Source organism: Chlorocebus sabaeus, chromosome 16, assembly GCF_047675955.1.
Source record: "Chlorocebus sabaeus isolate Y175 chromosome 16, mChlSab1.0.hap1, whole genome shotgun sequence".
Lineage (NCBI taxonomy): Eukaryota > Metazoa > Chordata > Mammalia > Primates > Cercopithecidae > Chlorocebus > Chlorocebus sabaeus.
Window position 1 is genome coordinate 50,141,392 of NC_132919.1, and position 25,747 is coordinate 50,167,138.

The window sequence follows — 25,747 nt, forward strand, 5'->3', positions numbered from 1 at the left end:
GAGCCAAAATTGTGCCACTGCACTCCAACCTGGGTGACAGATGGAGACTCTGTCTCTAAAAATAAAAATAAAAAATAAAAGGTGGAAAGAACATCCATCAACTGGATGCATGGATAAACAAAATGTGATCTATCCACATGATGGAATATTCAACAGTAATAAGGAATGAAGTACTGATATATTCTGTAACATGGATGAACCTTGAAAACATCATGCTGAGTGACAGAAGTCAGACACAAAGACCACATAGTGTATGATTCCATATACATGAAATGTCCAGAATAGCCAAATCTATAGAGACAGAAAGTAGATGTATGGTTGCCAGAGGCTGGGGGTGGGGTGGAGGGAAGAGAAGTGCCCGCTAATGGGTACAGGGGTAAAAACCCAAACTGTTCTAAAATGATTAGAGTGATGGTTGCTCAACTCTGAATGAACAAAAAGCCATTGAATTATATGCTTTAAATAGATTAATTGTATGGCATATGAATTGTATCTCAATAAAGCATGTATATACCTATGTATATACATACATATAGCATTGAAGATAAAAGATCCCAGTCAGAATGGCACCATAAGCACACATTGTGGTCTCTCCTTGGGACTTTTTCTTTTTGTTTTGAAACAGAATCTCGCTTTGACACCCAGGCTGGACTGCAGTGGTGCAATCTCCCCTCACTGCAACCTCCACCTCCTAGGTTCAAGCGATTCTCCTGCCTCAGCCTCCTGGGTAGCTGGGATTACAGGCACGCACCACCACACCAGGCTAATTTTTGTATTTTTTGTAGAGACAGGGTTTCACCATGTTGGCCAGGCTGGTCTCAAACTCCTGACCTCAAATGATCCTTCCACCTTCACATCCCAAAGTGCTAGGATTACAGGCATGAGTCATCGCACCCAGCCCCCTTTGGCCTCTTGAGAGGAATTTTATTTATTTTTTCATCTATAACCATGAGAGAAAAGAAGGTATAATGATAACAACCAATGTTTATTGTTCTCTGTGTGTCTGGCTCTGGGATAAAAACTTTATGTTCTTTTTTTTTTTTTAGATGAAGTGTCTGTCGCCCAGGCTGGAGTGCAGTGGTGCAATCTTGGCTCACTGCAACCTCTGCCTTCCAGGATTCAAACAGTTCTCGTGCATCATCCTCCCGAGTAGCTGGGATTACAGGCATGCCTGGCTAATTTTTGTATTTTTAGTAGAAACGGTTTCACCATGTTGGCCAGGCTGGTCTTGAACTTCAGACCTCAAGTGATCTGTCCGCCTCGACCTCCCAAAGTGCTGGGATTACAGGCGTAAGCCACAGCGCCCGGCTTAGAACTTTATGTTCTATGTGATTTAGTTCTTGTGAGAAACATGATATGTGGCAGGTTGAGTCCCCAGGAAGCCAACTGAGGTGGAGGTCGGCATGTAAGAGGTTTGTTAGGGGTGCTCCCAGGTCAAGACCTGCAGGAGGAGGAGGAAAGAGAGAGGACTCAGCACAGGGAGGAGGGAGAGCTGTGATGCAGTAGAGGCTGAGCAGACACTGTGGGGAGTCATTTTGAAACTACTCTCTCCACTGAAGTAGCACCCCCACCCCCCATAGATGCTGACAGTGGAGACTTTGACAGCAGCACTCCCAGAACTGGGGGAAAGATCTTTAAAGATCCTTCATTCCTAATGAGAGTTATGGGTGGCACAGCAAAGTACCCACTATGATTATTAGTGTTAGCATCTTTTTTTTTTTTTTTGGTAGGCAGGACCTTGCTCTACTGCCCAGGCTGCAGTGCAGTGGCACCATCACAGCTCACTGCAGCCTCAATCTCCTTGGCTCAAGTGATTCTCCCACCTCGGCCTCCCAAAATGCTGCGATTACAGTTATGAACCACCACACCCGACCTCTGCATGTTACAGGTAAGAAAATCCAAGCATAGAGAAGCTAAGTAACTAGCCCAACTTAGTGAATACGAAGCAGGAGGCATTCAAATCCACTCTGCCTGGTGCAGAACTGGGGGCTGTTAGCTTTGAGGCTATGCTGCTTCCACCCTGAGGAGTCCTTGAGAGGCATGAAGAAGGGAACCCCTGTCCAGGCATACTGAAGAGGACTGCCCCCTCTAGGGGGGCTGCACAGCTGGGAGTGAGGAATCCCTGGAGCATAGAGCCATTGGGACAACTGCCTACTTGCTAGAGGTATCAGGCCAGTGGATCCTACACAACCCGCAAGGCTTTGGATCTGCCAAAAAGCAAGCAGCCCTCATCTTACCCTCAGCGAGATAAACCAGACACAAGAGAACAGATATCCTATGATTCCACTCATACAAGGTATCTAGATTGGACAAATTCATACAGACAGAAAGTTAAAGGGTGATTGTCAGGGGTTGAGAGGAGGGGAAACTGGAGAGTTATTATCTTTTTTTTTTTTTTTTTTGAGACACAGTCTTGCTCTGTTGTCCAGGTTGGAGTGCAGTGGTGTGATCTTGGTTCACTGCAATCCCCACCTCCCAGGTTCAAGCCATTCTCGTGCCTCAAGCTCCAGAGTAGCTGGGATTACAGGCACATGCCACCACACTTGGCTAATTTTTGTATTTTTAGTAAAGATGGGGTTTCACCATGTTGGCCAGGCTGGCCTCAAATTCCTGACCTCAAGTGATACATCCACCTCGGCCTCCCAAAGTGCTGGGATTATAGGCGTGAGCCACTGCACCTGGCCTGGAGGATTACTGTCTAATGGCTAAAGAGTTTCAGTTGGGGGAGATGAAAAAGTTCTGGGGATGGATGGTGGCCATGGCTGCACAACAATGTGAATGTATGTTATCCACTGAAGGAGTTAAGGATGATCAACCTGAAAATATGCAGACTGGGGCCAGGTGCAGTGGCTCATGCCTGTAATCCCAAGAGTTTGGGAGGCTGAAGCGGTAGGATTACTTGAGCCCAGGAATTCAAAACCAGCCTGAGCAATAGAGGGACCTCAACTCTACAAAAAAAAAAATTTTTTTTTTTTTTAAATTAACTGAGTGTGGTGGCACGTGCTTGTAGTCTCAGCTACCTGGGAAGGCTGAAGTGGAAGGATTGCTTGAGCCCAGGAGGACACAGCTGCAGTGAGCCGTGACCAGCTGCACTCCAGCTTGAGTGGCAGAGCGAGACCCTGTCTCAAAAAAGAAAAATGTTGGCTGGGCGCTGTGGCTCACACCTGTAATCCCAGCACTATGGGAGGCCCAGGCAGGTGGATCACGAGATCAGGAGATCGAGACCATCCTGGCTAACATGGTGAAACCCCGTCTCTACTAAAAAAAAAAAAAAAAAAAAAAAAATGCAAAATATTAGCCGGGCGTGGCGGCGGGTGCCTGTAGTCCCAGCTACTTGGGAGGCTGAGGCAGGAGAATAGTGTGAACCTGGAAGGCAGAGCTTGCAGTGAGCTGAGATCACGCCACTGCACTCCAGCCTGGGCGACTAAGCGAGACTCTGTCTCAAAAAAAAAAAAAATTGCAGATTTAGTAAACTGATTATTTCAGGTTGAAGGCATTTGAGAAACTGCAGTTGCAGTTCAGCACAGCAGAAAAAAAATTATACACACACAAAAATGTCTAGGTTTTGTTTACCTGGGTATTTTATTTTCTATTTTAAATTGCAAAGAAAGAAAAGAACATAGCAAAGGGTATGAAAATTCATCAAAGCAAATGGCCAATAAATATGAAAAAAGATTCTCAGCCTCAGTAATCAGACAAATGCAAATGAAAGCAATAATCTTTTTTAAAATTTTTAAATCATCAAAGCAGCAAAATATTGAAAGGTTGATAATGTCGTATTTTGTCAAGGGTATAGGAAAAGCCATATTACAATCTGCTAATGGTAATATAATATAATTATTAAAATTGTATCAAATAACTTTAATAAATGGTCATGTAATTTTATATAATTTATTAAAATTTAAACAAGATACACTATGATGCAATAATCCTACCTATATCTGCCCTAGAGAAATATTTTGGAGTCCATGGAAATATGTCCAAGGATGTTCACAACAGCATCTGTGTGATAAGAAAAATTAGGAACAGCCTAACATACAGGCTATTATGCAGCAGTTAGCAGCAGTTAAAAGGGATGAAGCCATGCTACCTACCTACAAGGAAAGATCCTTAAGACACATGGTTGGCCAGGCGCGGTGGCTCACCTCTGTAATCCCAGCACTTTGGGAGGCTGAGGTAGGCGGATGACGAGGTCAGGAGTTTGAGACCAGCCTGGCTAACATGGTGAAACCCCAACTCAACTAAAAATACAAAAATTAGCTGGGTGTGGTGGCGGGTGACTGTAAGTCCAGCTACTCAGGAGGCTGAGGCAGGAGAATCTCTTGAACCCAGGAGACGGAGGTTGCAGTGAGCCAAGGTCGTGCCACTGCACCCCAGCCTGGGTGACAGAGCAAGACTCTGTCTCAAAAAAAAAAGGAAATAAGATAATCTAAATTGCAGTCTTGGTGGGGTGCAGTGGCTGACGCCTATGGCAGAAGGATCACTTGAGTGGAGGAGTTCAAGACCAGCCTGGGCAATGAAGTCTACAAAAAATAAACAATTTAGCTGGACGTTGTGGTGCTGCTGTAGTTCCAGCTACTTGGGAGGCTGAGGGGGAAGGATTGTTTGAGCCCAAGAGTTTGACGCTGCAGTGAGCTATGATTAAGCCACTGCACTCCAACCTGGGTTACAGATGAGATGCTGTTTCTAAAATAAGAGCATTTAAAAAAAACATAATCACCATATAATTGTCACCCTTAATACATGTAATAATTCCTTAATGTCATTTATTATCTGGTTATTGAAATTGGTTGGTTTAGGGCGCATAGGCTTGCACCTGTAATCCAGCACTTGAGCTAAGGAGTTTGAGACCAGCCTGGGCAGCATGGTAAAACCCCGCCTCTACTGAAAATACAAAAATTAGCCAGGTATGGTGGTGCGTGCCTATAGTCCCAGCTACTTGGGAGGCTGAGGCAAGAGAATTGCTTGAACTTGGGAGGCAGAGGTTGCAGTAAGCCAAGATTGCACCACTACACTCCAGCCTGGGTGACAGAGTGAGACTCTGTCTGAAAAAAAAAATTTTTTAAATAAGAAATTGGTCGGTTTATTCAAATCAGAATCCAAACAAGAGTCACCCATTGCAATTAGTTGTGCCTCCAAGTCTCTTTTATTCCACAACCGTCTTCTCGTCTTTTTTTTTTTTTTTTTTTTTTGAGGCGGAATTTCGCACTTGGTGCCCAGACTGGAGTGCAATGGCACAATCTCAGCTCACTGCAAAGTTCACCTCCTGGGTTCAAGCAATTCTCCTGCCTTGGCCTCCTGAGTAGCTGGGATTACAGGCATGTACCACCACACCTGGCTAATTTTTGTATTTTTAGTAGAGACGGGTTTTCACCATGTTGGCCAGGCTGGTCTTGAACTCCTGACCTCAGGTGATCCATCCACCTCAGCCTCCCAACTGCTGGGATTACAGGCGTAAGCCACCATGCCCAGCCTCCTTTGTTAATTTTTTTTTTAGTTTGAAATAAGACTTACAGAAAAGTTGCAAGGTTAATACAACAGACTCCCATATGCCCTTTATCCAGATTCCCCAGTTGTTAGCATTTTACCACATTTGTTTAATTATTTTTCTCTCATATGTAGGCATACATACATATATCATTTTAGCCACTTGAGAATGAATTGCAGTGTCCCTTTCCTCTAAATATTGGAGTAAAGAACAGAACATACTGTTAAATAGTCGTGAGCAATGATCAATATTAGGAAACTTATATTCATACAATTCTATTATTTAATCTATGAGTTATTCATACTTTGCCAGTTGACCAACAATGTCCTTAATAAAAAAGAAAAAAGTCTGTTCCAGGATCTAATCCATGATTAAACACTGCATTTATCTCTGTGTTTTTAGTGTCACTTACTCTGGAACAGCTCCTCAGTCTCTGTCTTTCATGACCTTGACATTTCCTAAGAGTACAGGCCAGTTATTTAATAGATTCTGTGAACTTGGAACAAATTTGTCTTTGATAATTTCTTGCTCTCTGTCATAACAGGATGCCCCACACCCATGTACATTTCCTGGTCCTGATTCTCAACGACCATTTCTTGCATGGGAAAGAAATGGGCCGGGCGCGGTGGCTCAAGCCTGTAATCCCAGCACTTTGGGAGGCCGAGGCGGGCGGATCACGAGGTCAGAAGATCGAGACCATCCTGGCTAACACGGTGAAACCCCGTCTCTACTAAAACTACAAAAAAACTAGCCGGGCGAGGTGGCGGGCGCCTGTAGTCCCAGCTACTCAGGAGGCTGAGGCAGGAGAATGGCATGAACCCAGGAGGCGGAGCTTGCAGTGAGCTGAGATCCGGCCACTGCACTCCAGCCTGGGCGACAGAGCGAGACTCCGTCTCAAAAAAAAAAAAAAAAAAAAAAAAGAAATGGGACCTGAGGCCAGGCAAGGTAACTCACACCTGTAATCCCAGAACTTCGGGAGACTGAGGCGGGCGGATCACCTGAGGTCAGGAGTTTGAGACCAGCTTGGCCAACATGATGAAACCCTGTCTCTACTAAAAATACAAAAACTAGCCAGGCACAGTGGTGAGTACCTATCATCCCAGTCACTCAGGAGGCTGAGGCAGGAGAATCGCTTGAACCTGGGAGGTGGAGGCTGTAATGAACCGAGATCACACCCCTGCACTCCAGCCTGGGCCACAGTGCAAGACTCCATCTCAAAAAAAAAAAAAAAAAAAAAAAAAAAAAAAAGGGACCTAAATCCTGATGATAGAGCTATTGATTGGGGTGAGATGCAAGTGGGGACTGGGGTTGCAACCAGCTGAGCATCCCGGGACTGCCTCTCCTCCAGCCCTGGAGACTCCTCATTCTGGGGAATGGCAGCTTCGTGCTGGTCTCTGTGGATGAGTTTCTCAGATGCCTGGGTGACACCAAGGTAGAGCGGGGAACCTGCAGACCTCGTCCCCTGCATAGTTCTGGGTGTGGCTCATCCAGGATAACCCTCGAATTTCCTCGTACCCGTTTTTTTATGACAGATTTTATTGCATTTTAGGGCTTGAGAGGTTTACTTGTTTTTTCTTATCTAATATTATTGATTTACTGTAACCACCAGCAGGGCAAACACAAAATTGGGGTATCCACATGCTGTCAAGGAAGTGTCAAAATATGTGATAAACATAGGGTGACCCAGCAAAACAACTCAGACTGTAATTACACAGTGAACGCACCCTGCCGCAGAGGACTTGCTCTGTCCCAGGCAGTGCGGGTGGCTGCTCATCCACGGAGGCGATTGTTCTTGGCAGGTCCTTCCTGCGGGGATGGATGCAGGGCAAAGGGTTACTGACTCACAGAGAATGGCTGCACTCACTGGCAAAATCCTCTCTCTGATTTTTGTAAATGTTCTCACAGAAGAAACTCCTAAGTGATCTGCAGTCTCAGGGCTAGATTCCTACCACTACGCAGTTCCTGGGCCACAGCTCCCAAGGAAACAGGGAGTCTGCAGGAACAGGTCAATAACTTATTGTTGCACCTCTGGTTTCTGAGTGTTCCAAACAGAAGGGTAGCAGAAAGTGCTGCAGGGCTGTTCGGGAAGAGGGCCTCAGGACAGAACTGCCAGTGTCAGAGAAGAGGCGGCCTGGGGACATCAGAGGAGAGGGGAAAATGTATCCAGACAGGAATCTAAGTGCAGTTGTTTTCTTGAGAAGTCTCACCTCACTGAGACCTCACCTGAACATGAAACTATTTTTTTTCTTTCTTTTTTAATTTTTGAGATGGGGTCTGGCTGTTGCCCAGGCTGGAGTGCAGTGGGGTGATCTTGACTCACTGCAACCTCTGCCTTCTGGGCTTAAGCCATCCTCCCATCTCAGCCTCCCGAGTACCTGTAGTAAGGCACACACCATCATGCCCGGCTAATTTTTGTATTTGTAGATATGGGGTTTTGGCCGGGCATGGGGGCCCACCCCTGTAATCCCAGCACTTTGGGAGGCTGAGGTGGGCAGATCACTTCAGGTCAGGAGTTCAAGGCCAACCTGTCCAATGTGGTGAAATCCCATCTCTACTAAACATATAAAAATTAGCCAGGAATGATGGTGGGTACCTGTAATCTCAGCTACTCAGGAGACTGAGGCAGGAGAATCGCTGGAACCCAGGAGGTAGAGGTTGCAGTGAGCCAAGATCATGCTACTGTACTCCAGCCTAGGCGTCGGACTGAGACGCTGTCTCAAAAAAGAAAACAAAAAACAAGAGATGGAGTTTTGCCATGTTTCCCAAGCTTGTCTTGAACTCCTGTGCTCAAGCGATCTGCCTTCTTTGGCCTCTCAAAGTGCTGGGATTCCAGGCATGAGCCATGGTACCCAGCCCATTTTCTATTTTCTAATCACTGCTTCCAATCACTCTATGCCAACTCCCTTCAGTCCTTTAGCAATATCTTGGGCAGATTCATCACTTTAGCCTGGTAAAGCTCAGACCAGCCCTGTTTCAAGCCCCACTCACATATCTGGTTCACAGTGCTTCACCTCCTCTTCCCAGCACAACCTGGGCACTCACACTGCTCGCTGGGAGAATGAGGAGATTGGGGAGTGGGCCTGGTCCAGTTCTGTGATACCTGCTGCCTCCTCTCTTTACAAGGCCTCGCTTCCTAGCTGCCTGGTGTAGACAGCAGGAAATGGAAGTGGTCAGGACACAGAAGAAGGCAGCAGAGGTGTCTTAATGTAGCTGGCTATAGGTCCAAGGTGAGGAGGCCCCAGATCCAGATGGACTTGGTTCCATCTATTGCTGCTGGCCTCTGTGGATAGGGTGGGCTCTGCATAGATGGTGTCCCCTCTTTAACAAAGCCCTGCTCAGAAAACCCAGCCTAGTCTTCCCTGGCCCCACCAGGAAATCTACTTTCCAATCTCCAGAGGGGGGTCCTCTTATTTGTTTCAGAGGCCACCTGGACAGCGTGTGAGCTCTGCCCTTCCTCTCAACTTTGTGCTTCTTCCTATGGAGATGCTGAGGCTTTTCTGCACCTTCCAGAGGTCATGGGAGATGGCCTGGGGGTGCCCCCTTCTTGTTTCTCAACTCAGACAAGGTTTTCAAACCCTGCCAGCACGGGCTGCGCTCGTGGATAGGTAGACTGCCTTCATCAATCACAGCACTGTCAATGCTTGATTCCATTTCTAAATCTGTTTCCCAGGCTGGTCTGGAACTCCTACATCTGGGCCACAGGCATAAAAGAAGCTGCATGTAATTAGTTTACTTCTTTCCATAGACCTGTTTGTTGAAATGGAGTATTCTTCTGGCAAATCATCACATAGAAAAAGCGGTGGGTACAAAGGGCCCAGATGGAAAGCCTGAAGAAAAAAACAAACTCTTTTTTGGTCTGATTTGGGTAGAAATGATATTCCGAAGCAGAATATCAGTTGCAAAGAGATCATTATCCTCACTCCCTAAGTAAATATCCAGGGGACAGACATTCTTTTCATCTTGGACGATTTTCACAAGCTGTATACCTCTGGGGATATTGACAAAGACATTTTCAACAGAACAAAAATCAATGATAATTATAGTTTGTGGCCTTTGAAGCAAAATAAAATGAGACCTATCAAGACACACCAAATCATTTACACCCCTTTTAAAACCAGTAAGAAGGCTAGTATGTCCAGGACAATAGCAAACTAGGGGCCTCAAAACACGTTTTTGGTCAGGCACAGTGGCTCATGCCTGTAATCCCAGCACTTTGGGAGGCCGAGGTGGGCAGATCACCTGAGGTCAGGAGTTCAAGGCCAGCCTGGGCAACATGGTGAAACCCTGTCTCTACTAAAAATACAAAAATTAGCCAGGCATGGTGGCAGACACCTATAGTCACAGCTGCTCGTGAGGCTGAGGCAGGAGAATCACTTGAACCCAGGAGGCGGAGGTTGCAGTGAGCCGAGATTGCGCCACTGTACTCCAGCCTGGGCAATAGAGTGAGACTCCATTTCAAAAAAAAAGAAAAGAAATCTGGTTGTTTAAGAGTCTGGGACCTCCCCCTTCTCTCTCTCTCTTACTCCTGCTTTCTCCTTGTGATGCGCCTGTTTCCCTTCACCTTACGCTATGACTGTAAGCCACGCGAGGGGCTCATCAGAAGCAGATGCTGGCACCAAGCTTCCTGTACAATATCCAGAACCATGAGCAAATTAAACCTTTTCTCTTTATACATTACCCAGCCTTTATAAATTTCTCATGGCTTACTTCCTCCTTTTACCTGGTCACTTCCTCAGAGAGGCCTTCCCTAACCACAGCTCTTACTCCATGCTTCATTTTTCTTATTTGTTTGTTTATTTATTGAGACAGAGTCCCATTCTCTCGCCCAGGCTGGAGTGCAATGGTTTGATCATAGCTCACTGCAGCCTCCAACTCCTCAGCTCAAGCAATCCTCCTGCCTCAGCCTCCCCAGCAACTGGCACCACAGGCATGAGCCACCACACCCAACCCATTTTTAAAATTTTATGCACAGATAGGGTCATACTATGTTGTCCAGGCTAGTCTCAAACTCCTGGACTCAAGCAATCTTTCTGCCTCCGCCTCCCAAAGTGCTGGGACTACAGTCATGAGCCTTGGTGCCCTGCCACACATTTTTCCTCATAGCATGGATTATTATCTGTCTAATTGATTCTCCACTGTCTCTGTTCTAGGAGCTTACCTCAATGAAGGCAGGACTGCTATATTTTGTTCATCACTATGTCCACGGCAACAATAGTGCCTGGTGTTGGAGAAATAATCATTAAAAATAAGTCTCCTGCTACTCCAGAAAACTTCTCCACAAAGGCGCCTTTAGCACACAGCTAGAATTATTGTTACTACCTTTTAATGTGGAGCGCTTCACAAATTTGCGTGTCATCCTTGCACAGGGGTCATGCTAATTTTCTCTGTATCGTTCCAATTTTAGTATATCTGCTGCCGAAGCAGGCACAGCACAGGTTATTAATATTGCAGGCTAAGTACAATGTGGCCATTAATTTTCAACCCTTCCTTTCTGGGGACTGGTGGCCAGGGTAGAGTTTTCCTGCTGGAATCTCATCCTCTGCCTTTCGTGTGCTGATGCCCCGTGTTACTCCGTGAGCCTCACTGGCCAGGTAGGGAACACTGGATAGGGAACCTTCCAGTACCTGAGCTGGCCAAGTGCCCCTCCTCTGTGTCTCTACTGGCCCCGTGTGTTTTCTGTCACTCATTGACATAACAGTTTACAGTACTTACCCCAGGAGTTAATATATAGTAAACTCTTAGGAAATGTGAACTGAATTAATTCACAAGCAAAACCTTTGAGTTCGTGTCACATTTCTTTTAGATTGCACCCATTACCACAATACTGGGCTGTGGTGTAGGCCTCCCTTGCTATCAAACTCATTCTTCTAAAAGGAGAGTACATGGGAAGGTGGAAGGACTTCCCATGTCCCAGGAAATGGTTGGCTATAATCTTAGAAAATGAACTAGGGCCCGGGCGTTTGAGACCAGCCTGGCCAACATGGGAAACCACTTCTCTACTGAAAATACAAAAATTGGCTGGGCGTGGTGGCGCACGCCTGTAATCCCAGCTGTTTGGGAGGCTGAGACAGGAGAATTGCTTGAACTCGAGAGGCAGTGGTTGCAGTGAGCCAAGATGGCACCACTGCACTCCAGCATGGGCAACAGAGCAAGACTTCCATCTCAAAAAAAAGAAAATGAGGCCAAGCGTGGTGGCTCATGCCTGTAATCCCAGCACTTTGGGAGGCCGAGGTGAGTGGATCACCTGAGGTCAGGAGTTCAAGACCAGCCTGGCCAACATAGTGAAATCCCATCTCTATTAAAAATATGAAAATTAGCCAGGCATGGTGGCGTGTGCCTATAGTCCCAACTACTTGGGAGGCTGAGGCAGAAGAATCGCTTGAACCCGGGAAGTGGAGGTTGCAGTGAGGCGAAATCGCGCCACCGCACTCCAGCTTGGGCAACAGAGCAAGACTCCGCCTCAAAAAAAAAAGAAAATGAACTAGGGTTCTTTGGTCATTATTAGAGCCTTAGGAGAACAAGAAATACGGCAATTGTATTCAGAGACCAAAGAAATGTTGTCAAACAAGTCTATTAGGGCCTGTCTGACTTTTTCAGCTACCTGAAAGACCAGCTGCTGCAGCCTAAAGGGACTTCAATCAGCTGCCCAGCCCAGGTTCGGTCTTCCAAGTCAGCCACACCCGACGATCACGACCATCCAGGAGGTAGAATGGTCTGTAAGGAGGAAACACCAGAAAGCTCACTTAATATTGAATCCTTGCCTAGGGCACCTTAATTATCTATTCCTTTATTAAACAACAGAGTCACAAATTAACATCTTTTCTCTTTTTACCAGTTGGCATTATTTTTGCCTTTGTGTTACTGTGCAAATATTCTAAGAAATAGATATGCCTGTTGAGCCTGTTACAAGGACAAATATTGCAGTTTTAGGAGCCAGGGGCATTGTTAGAATTGTTAGAAACAAGAAAAAAGAAAACACTGGCCGAAGAGGAGTGTAAAACCATTTCACCTTTATACTTGCACAAGAAGAGTGCCATTCCTGGACTTCGCACTTTAGAAAACCCCAAATCACAGATATACAAATGGAAAATTACTAAAGAACAACAAGAACCTGGCCGGGCATGGTGGTTCATGCCTGTAATCCCAGCACTTTGGGAGGCCCAGGCGGGCAGATCACGAGGTCAGGAGATCAAGACGATCCTGGCAAACATGGTGAAACCCCGTCTCTACTAAAAATACAAAACATTAGCCTGGCATGGTGGCGGGTGCCTGTAGTCTCAGCTACTCGGAAGGCTGAGGCAGAAGAATGGTGTGAACCCAGGAGGCAGAGCTTGCAATGAGCCAAGATCGAGCCACTGCACTCCAGCCTGGATGAAAGAGCAAGACTCTGTCTCAGAAAAATAAAAAATGAACAGCAGGCACTTATGTTGCTTGGATCTGGTGAACGGTGATAGTGCAGCACAATCTAGAGCCTTCGACACAGGCATTTGTGACTCACACTGTTCAGGCCCCAGAGAAAGGCTTCTCCACATCACTTGCCCTATGTCTTCAGAATCAAAGGTGACAGTGTCTGGCTGCTATCTAGATTTGTGGGTTCTTTGGAGGCAAGCACTGACTCAGGATGTGGGAAGAATGTGAGCAGCACAGGTGCTTGGTAATAAAAAGAATTAATAAGCTTGTCAATTCCTACTTTCAGAGAGCAGAAATACAAATGATTTTTGTATAACAAAACACATTTCCCTACTCTTTTTTTTGAGACAGTCTCGCTCTATTGTCCAGGCTGAAGTACAATGGCATGATCTCAGCTCACTGCAACCTCTGCCACCCAGGTTCAAGCAGTTCTCCTGCCTCAGCCTCCCAAGTAGCTGGGGTTTCAGGTGTGCGCCACCACACCCAGCTAATTTCATATTTTTAGTAGAGATGGTGTTTCACCATGTTGACCAGGCTGGTCTCGAACTCCTGACTTCAGGTGATCTGCCCACCACGGCCTCCCAAAGTGCTGGGATTACAGGCGTGAGCCACCGCGACCGACCACATTTTCCCACTTGTATTGATTGTCCAATTCCTGATTCTGGAGGTACTCCCAAATCAGTGCAATATTTGTCACAGTTCTAAAGAATATTTGTGGCTACACGTGGTAGCTCACACCTGTAATCCCAGCACTTTGGGACGCCAAGGTACGAGGACTGCTTGAGCCCAGGAGCTCCAGACGAGCCCGGGGAAACATACTGAGACTCTGTCTCTACAAAATTTAAAAAATTAAATTAAACTAAATTTTGCAATAGTAAAAACCTCATATCACTTCTAGGTTTGGATAAATTGGATCTAGATGTAATGTGTGAAATGTGATGCCATTTCTTTATGTTGGCAATTAGATGGACATTGAACACTAAAATTGTGGACAGTTTCTTTTTGCATAAAAATATTTTTACAGGCATATCTTGTTTTATTGCATTTCACTGTATTTTGCAGATAGTGCAGTTTTACAAGCTGAAGGTTTACAGCAACCCTCCATCAAGTAAGTCTATCGGCCTCATGTTTTCAACAGCAAGTGCTCTACTTCATGTCTGTGTCACATTTTGGTAATTCTTGCCATATTTCAAACTTTTTCTTTCTTTTTTTTTTTTTCTTTTCTTCTTTTTTTTTTTTCTAGACAGAGTCTCGCTCTGTCGCCCAGGCTGCAATGCAGTGACGTGATCTCGGCTCACTGCAACCTCCACCTCCTGGGTTCAAAGGATTCCTCAGCCTCAGCCTCCCAAGTAAATGGAACTACAGGTGCATGCCACCATGCCCGACTAATTTTTGTATTTTTAGTAAAGATGGGATTTCACCATGTTGGCCAGGCTGGTCTCGAACTCCTGACCTCAAGTGATCTGCCCGCCTCAGCCTCCCAAAGTGTTAGGATTACAGGCATGAACCACTGCACCCGGCCACCAAACTTTTTCTTTTTCTTTTTCTTTTTCTTTTTTTTTTTTTTTTGAGATGGAGTCTCACTCTATCGCCCAGGCTGGAGTGCAGTGGTGCCATCTTGGCTCACTACAACCTCTGCCTCCTGGATTCAAGTGATTTTCCTGCCTCAGCCTCCCAAGTAGCTGGGATTACAGGCACGTGCCCCCACGCCTGGCTAATTTTTTGTATTTTTAGTACAGATGGGGTTTCACCATCTTGGCCAGGTTGGTTTTGAACACCTGACCTCGTCATCCACCTGCCTCGGCCTCCTAAAGTGTTGGGATAACAGGCATGAACCACCGTGGCCGACCCAAACTTTTTCATTATTATTATATTTGTTATGGTAATCTATGATCAGTAATCTTTGATGTTCCTATTGTAATTCTGGGGGGCACCAGGAACCATGCCCAGTAAGACGGCAAAACTTAATAAATATTGTAGTCTGACTGCTTAAGTGAAAGGAAGAATCATGCGTCTCTTGCTTTCAGTCAAAAGCTAGAAATGATTAAATTAGAAATGAAGAAGGCATGTAGAAACCTGAAACAGGCTAATAGCTAGGCCTCTTGCACCAATTAGCCAAGCTGTTAATTCAAAGGAAAAATTTTTGAAGGAAATTAAAAGTGCCACTCCATGGAACACATAAATGATAAGAAAGTGAAACATGGCTGGGCACGGCAGCTTGGCTGGGCACAGTGGCTCACACCTGTAATCCCAGTACTTTGGGAGGCCAAGCTGGGTGGGCAGGTCACTTGAGGTCAGGAGTTCGAGACTAGCCTAGACAACATGGCAAAACCCCGTCTCTACTAAAAATACAAAAAAAATTTAGCTGGGTATGGTGGTGCACACCTGTAATCCCAGCTACTCTGGAGGCTGATGCACAAGAATCGCCTGAACTGAAGTGGAGGTTTCAGTGAGCCAAGATTGTGCCACTGCACTTCAGCCTGGGCAATAGAGCAAGAATCTGAAGAAAGAAAGAAAGAAAGAAAGAGAGAAAGAGAGAAAGAGAGAAAGAGAGAAAGAGAGAAAGAGAGAAAGAAAGGAAAGAGAGAAAGAAAGAAAGAAAGAAAGAAAGAAAGAAAGAAAGAAAGAAAGAAAGAAAGAAAGAAAGAAAGAAAGAAAGAAAGGAAAAGAAAAGAAAGAAAGAAAGAAAGAAAGAGAAGGAAAGGAAGGAAAGGAAGGAAAGGAAGGAAAGGAAGGAAAAAGGAAGGAAAGGAAGGAAAGGAAGGAAAGGAAGGAAAGGAAGGAAAGGAAAGAAAGGAAAGAAAAAGAAAAGAAAGAAAAGAAAAGAAAGAGAGAGAGAAACAGTCTTATAGCTGTTACAAAGAAAGTTTAGTGGTCTGGATAGAAGATCCAGCCAGCTACAATATTCCCTGAAGCCATAGCCTATTCTGGAGCAAGGCTGGAACTCTCTTCAATTCCATGAAGGCTAAGAGAGGTGAGGAAGCTGCAGAAAGAAGTTAGAAGCTAGCAGAGGTTGGTTCATAAAGATTACGGAAAGAAGCCATCTCCATAAATGAAAATACAAGGTAAAACAGCAAGTTTGGCTGTAGAACCTGTAGCATGTTATCCAGATCTAGCTAAGATCATTGATGAAGGTGGCTACAGTAAATAACAGATTTTCAATTTAGAAGAAACAGCCTTACATTGGAAGATGCCGTCCAGGACTTTTCTAGCTAGAAAGGAGTTAATGCCTGGTTTCAAAGCTTCAAAGGACAGGCTGACTTGTTAGGAGCTAATGCAGTTGGTGACTTTTAAGTTGAAGTCACTGCTCATTTACCATTCCAAAAATCCTATGGCTCATAAGAATCATGCTAAAGCTACTCTGCCTGTGCTCTGGAAGTGGAATGACAAAGCCTGCATGACAGCACATCTCATTTAGAGAATGATTTACTGAATATATATATATAGAAGAAGTCTCACTCTGTCGCCCAGGCTGGATCTTGGCTCACTGCAACCTCTACTTCCTGAATTCAAGTGACTCTCCTGCCTCAGACTCCCGGGTAGCTGGGATTACAGGTGCATGCCACCACGCCTGGCTAATTTTTTGTATTTTTAGTAGAGATGGGTTTCACCGTGTTAGCCAGGATTGTCTTGATCACTTCACCTTGTGATCTGCCCACCTCAGCCTCCCAAAGTGCTGGGATTACAGGCGTGAGTGACTGCACCCAGCCAGATTTACTGAATATTTTAAGCCCACTGTTGAGACCTACTGCTAAGAAGAGACTCTTTTGAAAATATTACTGCTCATTGACAATGTACCTGGACACCCAAGAGCTCTGATGTAGATATACAAGAAAATTAATGTTTTCATGCCTGTTAACACAACGTTCATTCTGCAGCCCATGGAATAAGGAGTAATATTAACTTTCAAGTCTTATTATTCAAGCAATATATTTTGTAAGGATATAGCTGCCATAGATAGTGATTTGTCTGATGGATCTAGGCAAAGTAAGTTGAAAACCTTCTGGAAAGGATTCATCATTTTAGAGTCCCTGAAGAACATTCATGATTTGTGGCTAGAGGTCAAAATATCAACATTAACAGGAGTTTGGAAGAAGTTGGTTCCAACCTTGGTGGATGACTTTGAGGGACTTAAGACTTCAGTAGAAGAAGTCACCACAGATGTGGTATAAACAGCCAAGAGAAGCAGAATTAGAGGTGGAACCTGAAGATGCGGCTGAGTTGCTGCAATCTCATGATCAAACGTCTATGGATAAGAAGTTGCTTCTTATGCATGCACCAAGAGGGTTTCTTGAGATGGAATCTACTCCTGGTGAAGATTCTGTGAACACTGTTGAAATGAAAACAGCCCCCGCTGGCTGCTCTGAAAAGCCATGTTTGCATTGTTCCTCGTCTGACTCCTTGGTTCCTCCTCCACCACGGACTCCAGCAGCTTTATTGCCACAGTCCTGGAATTCTTGCTTTCTTTTTAATCCCCTGCATTGGATCACCGGCGTGCCCCACCATGTCAGATGCAGCCATAGACACCAACTCCAAGATGACCACCAAGCACTTAAAGGAGAAGAAGAAAGTTGTGGAGGAGGTGGAAATGGAAGAGATGCCTCTGCTAACAGGAACGCTAATGAGGAAAATTGGGAGCAGGAGGCTGCTCCCAGCCTCCTCATTGGGACAATGAGGTAGATGAAGAAGAGGAAGAAAGTGATGGTGAGGAAGAGGATGGAGATGAAGACGAGGAAGCTGAGTTTGCTACAGGCAAGTGGGCAGCTGAAGATGATGAGGATGATGATGTCAATAGCAAGAAGCAGAAGACTGATGAGGACGACTAGACAGCAAAAAAGGAAACATTAAACTAAAAAAAAAAATGGCTGCGACCTAGTCACCCTCCACTTCCCATCTCAGAATCCAAATGTAGTCACCTTCAAGTAGAGAGACCGCCTGCAGATGACACGCGCTCTCTACCACCCAACCCAAACCATGAGAATTTGCAACAGGGGAGGAAAAAAGAACCAAAACTTCCAAGGCCCTGCTTTTTTTCTTCAAAGTACTTTAAATGTAGCCATAAAAAAGAATGAGTTCATGTCCTTTGCAGGGACATGGATGAAGCTGGAAGTCATCATTCTTAGCAAACTAACACAGGAATAGAAAACCAAACACCGCACGTTCTCACTCACAAGTGGGAGGTGAACAATGAGAACACATGGACACAAGGAGGGGAACATCACACACTGGGGCCTTTCGGGGCAGGGATAGGGGGTGGGGAGGGAGAGCATTAGGACAAATACCTAATGCATGCAGGGCTTAAAACCTACATGACAGGTTGACGTGTGCAGCAAAGCACCATGGCACACGTATACCTATGTCACAAACCTGCACGTTCTGCACATGTATCCCAGAACTTAAAGTAAAATTTAAAAATTTTTTTAAATTTAAAAATCTTGTTATAGGAATATTACTATGATTATTAGTATAAATTCACCTCCATAAAAAAATACTTAAAAAGGAAATTTGTATTTTTTACTTACATTTTATATTTTTGTACATATTATTAGGGTCAGCCTTTTTTTGTGAGACAGAGTTTCTCTCCTTGTCCCCCAGGCTGGAGTGCAGTGGCATGGTCTCAACTCACTGCAACCTCTGCCTCCCAGGTTCAAGCGATCCTCCTGCCTCAGCCTCCCAAGCAGCTGGGTTTACAGGCTAAGTCACAGCACCTGGCCTAGGGTCACCCTTTTTTTTTTTTTTTTTTTTTTGTTTTTGAGACGTGATCTCAGATAACCAAACCAACCTTTGGAGCATTGTCTGTCCTACTTCTGACTTTACTTATGGCGTGACCATGTTCATTATAATCTCAAAGGAGCAAAAAAACCTTGGAAAAAAAAAAAAGACAATAGAAAAACAATCTTACTCTGAGCATTCCAGTAACTTGTTTGTGTATGTACTTAGTTTGTATGAGATGGTTAAAAAGGCTAAAGATAAAAAATTTCTTTTTTTTTTTTCCTTTCTTGTCTATGAAGTCGCCGCATTTGTGTGTGTGTGTGTGTGTGTGTGTGTGTTTTGGTCTGTTTGATATACGTGTGAAACAATGTTGTCTAACAATAAACAGGAATTTTATTTTGCTGAGTTGTTCTTAAAAAATAAAAGAAATGAAAACAAAGAATAAGTAATATTACATAAACTTAGTTCATAAAGCGGCAGCAGGGTTCAAGAGGATTTTCTTCAATTTTGAAAGAATTTCTACTATGGATGGGCAAAATGGCATCAAACATCACATGTTACAGAGAAAACTTTCAATCTGTGCAGCAAGTTTTACTGTTGTCTTATGTTATTTTATTTTATTTTTTTGAGATGGAGTCTCATTCTGTCACCCAGGCTGGAGCGCAGTGGTGTGATCTCAGCTCACTGCCATCTCTGCCTCCCGGGTTCAAGCAATTCCCCTGCCTCAGCCTCCAGAGTAGCTGGGATTACAGGCGCGCGCCACCATGCCTGGCTAATTTTTGTATTTTTAGTAGAGTGGGGTTTCACCATGTTGGCCAGGCTGGTCTCAAACTCCTAACCTCAAGTGATCCGCCTGCCTTGGCTTCCCAAAGTGCTGGGATTATAGGTGTGAGCCACCATACCCGGCTATAAAGTGTTTATTTATTTATTTATTTATTTTTGAGATGGAGTCTGGCTCTGTACCCCAGGCTGGAGTGCAGTGGTGCGATCTCGGCTCACTTCAAGCTCCGGCTCCCGTGTTCGCACCATTCTCCTGCCTCAGCCTCCCGAGTAGCTGGGACTACAGGCACCCGCCACCATGCCCGGCTAAGTTTTTGTATTTTTAGTAGAGACGGGGTTTCACCGTGTTAGCCAGGATGGTCTCAGTCTCCTGACCTCGTGATCCACCCGCCTCGGCCTCCCAAAGTGCTGGAATTACAGGCATGAGCCACTGCGCCCGGCCTGTAAAGTGTTTTTAAATTAACACATGTACATTGGTATTTTAGACATAATGCCATTGCACACAAAAGAAAACATTATAGTGGCTGGGAACGGTGGCTCACGCCTGTTTCCAGCACTTTGGGAGGCTGAAGTGAGTGGATCACCTGAGGTCAGGAGTTCGAGATAAGCCTGGCCAACATGGCAAAACCCTGTCTCTACTAAAAATACAAAAAGTAGCCGGGCATGGTGATGGACACCTGTAATCCCAGCTACTCGGGAGGCTTTGGCAGGAGAATCACTTGAACCCAGGAGGCGGAGGTGGTAGTGAGCTGAGACTGTGCCACTGCACTTCAGCCTGGGCAACAGAAGTGAAATTCAGTCAAAAAGAAAGGAAAGAAAGAGAGAGAGAGAGAGAGAGAGAGAGAGAGAGAGAGAGAGAGAGAGAGAAGAAAGAAAGAAAGAAAGAAAGAAAGAAAGAAAGAAAGAAAGAAAGAAAGAAAGAAAGAAAAAGAGAGAGAGAGAGAAAGAAAGAAAAGAAAGAAAGAAGGAAAGAAAGAAAGAGAGAGGGAGAGAGGGAGGGAGGGAGGGAGGAAGGAAGGAAGGAAGGAAAAAAGAAGGAAAGAAGGAAAGGAAGGAGAAGGGAGGGAGGAAGGAAGGAAGGAACTAAGGAAGGAAGGAAAGGGAAAAGAAAGGAAAGGAAAAGAAAAGAAAGAAGGGAGGGAGGGAGGGAAGGAAGGAAGGAAGGAAGGAAGGAAGGAAGGAAGGCTGGCCGGCCGAAAACATTACAGTGTAAACATAGCTTGTATAAAAAAATTTCTGTTACTCACTTTGCTGCAATTGCAGTGGTCTAGAATCAAATCCACAATATCTCCAAGGTATGCTTTTAAAATATTTAATTACATTTTCAAAATCAAATTTAAAATTTCGGTTTTATTTAAGTAACTTTGACTTAAAATTTGATATGTAACTTTTATATGCTAAAACATATGTGTGGGGACAAAAGCGACTTTATTTTAAATGCTAATCTGCCTACCTACCCTGAGTCAGAGAATGCCTTCCAAATGTCTAGTTGATGTATTACTCTTTAGGTAGGAACACCTATTCATCTTAACTTTCACTTTTCCTTCAAGACAATCCGAGATGCTATTGCAGACATCATAGGTATAGTGATACTCATAGCCACCTACACATTCCTTCCAGAGCACATATACTTTTCCCCAAGACAGAAGCCCTAGATTTCAGGGGTTGCAGTGTAGAGATCTACATGTCTGTGGCCCCCCAAGACCGTGCTTTTCTGTCTGTAAATTTACCCAGTAAGTCATCCTATGCTGAAAAACTGGATTTGTCTGCCTCCTCCTCTGGTTGATTGACTCCTTTCAATCAACCAGGTTGCTTTGTAGATATGGCCCTTTCATGGAGCAATAGGCCACGTGGCCTTCTTTTATGCTCATATCATTCCACCACAAGAGTTATGGGTAGACCATCAGAGATGGCTATGTGAGGAACTCAGCAGTCCTTTCCCTATAGAAGAGCCATTTAATTGGTGAAAATTATTTGTTTGTTTGTTTGAGACAGGGTCTGGCTCTGTCACCTAGGCTGGAGTGCAGTGGTACCATCTCAGCTCACTGCAGACTTGATCTCCCAGGTTCAAGCAATCCTTCCACCTCAGTCCCCCAAGTAGCTGGGACTACAGGTATGCACCACCACGCCCAGCTAATTTTTGTACTTCTTATAGAGACAGGGTTTCACCATGTTGCCCGGGCTGGTCTCCAACTCCTGGGCTCAAGTGATCCTCCCACATCAGCCTCCCAAAGTGCTGGGATTACAGGTGTGGGCCACTGCACCTGACCTAATTGGTGAAAATTATTTAAATAATTAAAATAAAATTATGTTGTCCTAAGGACATACCACAAATGAAGAAATATTTATTCAAGAAAATCTCCTGAATCCCAGTAAGAATAAAGAGTCTGTGGCACCTGAGTCACATCCCCCTCCTATCTTCTTCCTAAGCAGGTGTGGCTTCCCAAGAAGATGGGGGGCTCCCTCTGCCTCCACTCCAGGCTACAGTTTCACTCTAAGAAGGGCATGCCACTGGTGTCTCTCATCTCTCCCAGCTCTGTGCTGCAAAAACTGTATTCCATGCAGGTGTGGCCAAGAGGGCTGGGGCTCCCTTCCCCGACCCAGAGCCCACTTGTAGGGTGGAAACTGTACCAGACACAGTGGTTAAGAAACTCAGCAGAAGGCCAGGTGCAGTGACTCACACCTGTAATCCCAGCACTTTGGGAGGCCGAGGTGGGTGGATCATGAGGTCAAGAGACTGAGATCATCCTGGCCAACATGTGAAACCCTGTCTCTACTGAAAATACAAAAATTAGCTGGGTGTGGTGGCACACGCCTGTAGTCCCAGCTACTCAGGAGGCTGAGGCAGGAGAATCATTTGAACGCAGGAGGCAGAGGTTGCAGTGAGCCAAGATCGCGCTACTGCAGTCCAGCTTGGTGACAGAGAGAGACTCCATTTCAAAAAAAAAAAGAGAAAAGAAAGAAACTCAGCAGAAACATCAGAAATTGTACACTCTGCACACAAACCAGGAAATAGGCTTCATAGAATTAGTTCAGAATTAAATAAACAAATGCCCAAACAAACAACAGTTCCACCAAGCCCCAATGTAGTGGGGAATTCAGCATCTAGAGTTGCTACAATATATTATCTAAAATGTCTGGTTTTCAACAAAAACTTATGACACGCAAATAAACTGTGACAAATACACAGGAAAAAATGTCAGGCAATAAAAAGTGCTTTTGAAGGGACCTAAATGTTGGACACATTGGAAAAAGACTTCAAAGCAGCTATTATAAATATGTTTTAAAAATCGAAGTAGACCAGGCATAGTGGTTCACGCCTGTAATCTCAGTGCTTCAGGAGTTCTAGGCAGGAGGATTGCTTAAGGCCAGGAGTTCAAGACCAGCCTGGGCAACACAGTGAAAACCTGTTTCTACTATATATATATATATATTTTTTTTTTTTTAATAAGTTAGCCTGTAGCCCTAACTACTAGGGAGGTTGGGGAGAAAGGATCACGTGAGGCCAGGAGTTCAAGGTTATAGTGACCTACCATTGCACCACCGCACTTCAGCCTGAGTGACAGAGCAAGACTTTGTCTCCAAAAAAAAAAAAAAAAAAAAAAGTTTTTAATGTAAACTATGTTTAAAGAATTAAAGAAAGGCATGGTAATAATGACTCATGAAGAATGTTAACTAAAAAGATATAAAAAAATTCTTAAGTAAATGGAAATTCTGAAGTTGAAAAATAAATAATCAAAATGAAAAATTCACTAGAGGGGATCAGTAGTAGATTTGAGTTGGCAGAAGGAAGAATCAGCCAACATGAAGACAGATTAACAGAGATGAAGAACACTAAGAAAAATAATAAGTAAAAATGAACAACGCCTCAGAGAAATGTAGAATACTGTTAAGCACACCAACATACTCATCCTAGGAAAGAATGCCCAAGAGGCAGAGATAGAGAGAAAAAAATATTCAGACAAATAATACCTGAAAAATTCTGAAATTTGTTGAAAAACACGAATACATAGATGCAAGAAACTCCAAGTGAATAAATGCAAGGAGACCCATACAGACACATCGCAGTCAAAATATTGAAAGCCAGAGATAGAGAAAAATCTTGAAAACAGCAAAAGAAAAACAATCTAAATTACTTTGTGCTCATGCACTTCTCTTTTGAATTGGTTATTATATCTGCCTGGTTCTCTCATGAGTAGAATCAAATCTTTAGCACATTTTTATGTCCTATGTCTATTTGAGTAATGATTTTACCTTTTACAGAAAAATTATCTTTTAATAAGTCTTATCTGCATGTAAGTTCTCACATGTCCCATCAGCTGATATATACTAAAGTTCAAAGCTTTCGTTTAAAAAGGAGAAAAAGTTTTTGCCATTGAGCTTAAGAGAATAAAATAAAATAATAAAATAATAAAAAGGAGAGAAAAGTAGATCTTACCAAACACAAAATCGTGATGATGTTTAAAAAATAATTGGCGGCTGGGCATGGCGGCTCATACACGTGACTCACACGAAGTGCTTCCAGCACTTTGGGAGGCTGAAGTGGGGTCGCTTGAGACCAGGACCAGACTGCACAACATAACAAGACCCCTCCATCTCTAAAAAAAAAATTTTGCCAGGTGTGATGGCACGTACCTGTAATCCCAGCTACTTTTAAGGGAGGCTGCCACAGGAGGATCTTGTGAGCTCAGGAGTTCAAGGCTTCAATGAACTATGATTGCACCACTGCACTCCAGCCTGGGGGACAGAAAGAGGCCTTGTCTCGAAAAACAAAAACAAAACAATTGGAAAGTCAATTTATCCTAAAACATACACTTCTCTGGATCCCACATTCTGCCCAGGCACATGCTACAGCAGCAGCGGGCTGGAACCTGAGAACCAGGAAACTAGGACTCTGGATTATCCTGCCACACCAGCTGGCCTCAAAGTCTTCAAGTTCAACCTGCCTCTAATGTGGTGAGAGGGACAGATTGTCCACAGTAGCTCAGCTTGCACCCAGGAGCTCAAGTGGATCTCCACGCCCTGCGGAAGGCAGCGAGCACCGAGAGCCAGTGCCTTCTTCAGAACATAGGGTGCGATGAAAGAGATACTGTGTTTAGTCACACCAGTACTGTGAGTAAGAAAATGCCTTTTCACTGTGCACTTATTTGCATAGCGTTGCAAGCAGGCACCAGGATACAGGAATATAATTGTACATGTCAAGTGCATAAGGGAACCTAGGATAAGGGGCCAGTTAGGACAAAGAGTTATGACTTGATACAGATCAATTCAGAAAATGTTTATAGAGTTAATGTACGAGTGTCTGTAGGTTAGGCACAGTGAGAGAGAAAGAGAGAGGCTGAGTCAGTACTAACAGAGATGTTTCTCCTTGCTACCAGCCCATGCCTTGGAACAGAGCTGTGAGTTGCAGTGTATGGTAGGGGATAAATACAGACATCAGTTGTCTGTATTACTCTCAGCTGCTCAGACGTATGTTCCTGCCGTTTTCGTCCTCCCTGAGGATGGTGGTTTAATCATTTATTGGTGCATGCCATGGGTGAAGGCCAAGAGCCTTGTGTACAGAACTGAAAACTGTACATTAGGAAAAACGCCACTGCCAGGTGTGAACAACAAGCCCAGGCCCCAAAATCTTTCCCACAGTTCAACACACTGGACAATATTTTTATAAAATGACTAACCCACAGTACTTTATGGAGGGCTGCTTCTCTGAATTTTTAAAGTTTTCTACAAATGGTCTTGATGTTTTTCCTCTGAGGTGTACTTTTTTTCCCCAAGAATTACGTGGGTTTTGTTTTGCATTGCTTTGATCAAGGTAGAGTGAATGATTTCTCGTAGGTGCTACTAAGCAGTGGGTAAGAATACAATCGGCCGGGCACAGTGGCTCACACCTGTAATCCTAGCACTTTGGGAGGCCGAGGTGGGTGGATCACGAGGTCAGGAGATTGAGACCATCCTGGCCAGCATGGTGAAACCCCGTCTCTACTAAAAGTACAAAAATTAACCACGTGTGGTGGTGGGTGCCTGTAGTCCCAGCTATTTGGGAGGCTGAGGCAGGAGAATCACTTGAGTCCGGGAGGCGGAGGCTGCAGTGAACCAAGATTGTACCAGTGCACTCCAGCCTGGTGACAGAGTGAGATTCTGTCTCAAAAAAAAAAAAAAAAGAAAAATGCAATCACGGCCGGGTGTGGTGGCTGATGCCTGTAATCTCAGCATTTTGTGAGGCTGAGGTGGGAGGATCACTTAAATCCAGGAGTTTGAGACCAGCCTGGGCAACATACTGAGACCCATCTCTATTTCTTAAAAAAAGAATGCAACCTCCAGGTCAGTTGGATCTGGACCCCAAGCCAGTGGCTCACC

At 44.5% G+C, this 25,747-nt stretch overlaps 1 long non-coding RNA gene, 1 other non-coding gene and 1 pseudogene across 3 annotated transcripts; 1 reads left to right on the plus strand and 2 right to left on the minus strand.

The window, feature by feature from the left end:
* Positions 1 to 3,562: 3,562 nt before the first annotated feature.
* LOC140708666 (uncharacterized) lies at positions 3,563 to 25,729 on the minus strand. 2 transcript variants are annotated; one of them, XR_012088837.1, is made up of 3 exons: positions 24,026 to 24,288; positions 12,090 to 12,202; positions 3,563 to 7,294 (listed from the first exon to the last, which is right to left on the minus strand). It is a non-coding gene; the product is annotated as an uncharacterized lncRNA (long non-coding RNA). The 2 variants fall into 2 exon arrangements; XR_012088836.1 differs by having other exon boundaries at positions 3,563 to 12,202; positions 24,026 to 25,729.
* LOC119622254 (U6 spliceosomal RNA) lies at positions 10,810 to 10,912 on the minus strand. Its single transcript, XR_005238917.1, has one exon. It is a non-coding gene; the product is annotated as a U6 spliceosomal RNA (small nuclear RNA).
* LOC103242999 (prothymosin alpha pseudogene) lies at positions 16,148 to 18,304 on the plus strand (annotated as a pseudogene).
* Positions 25,730 to 25,747: the final 18 nt, after the last annotated feature.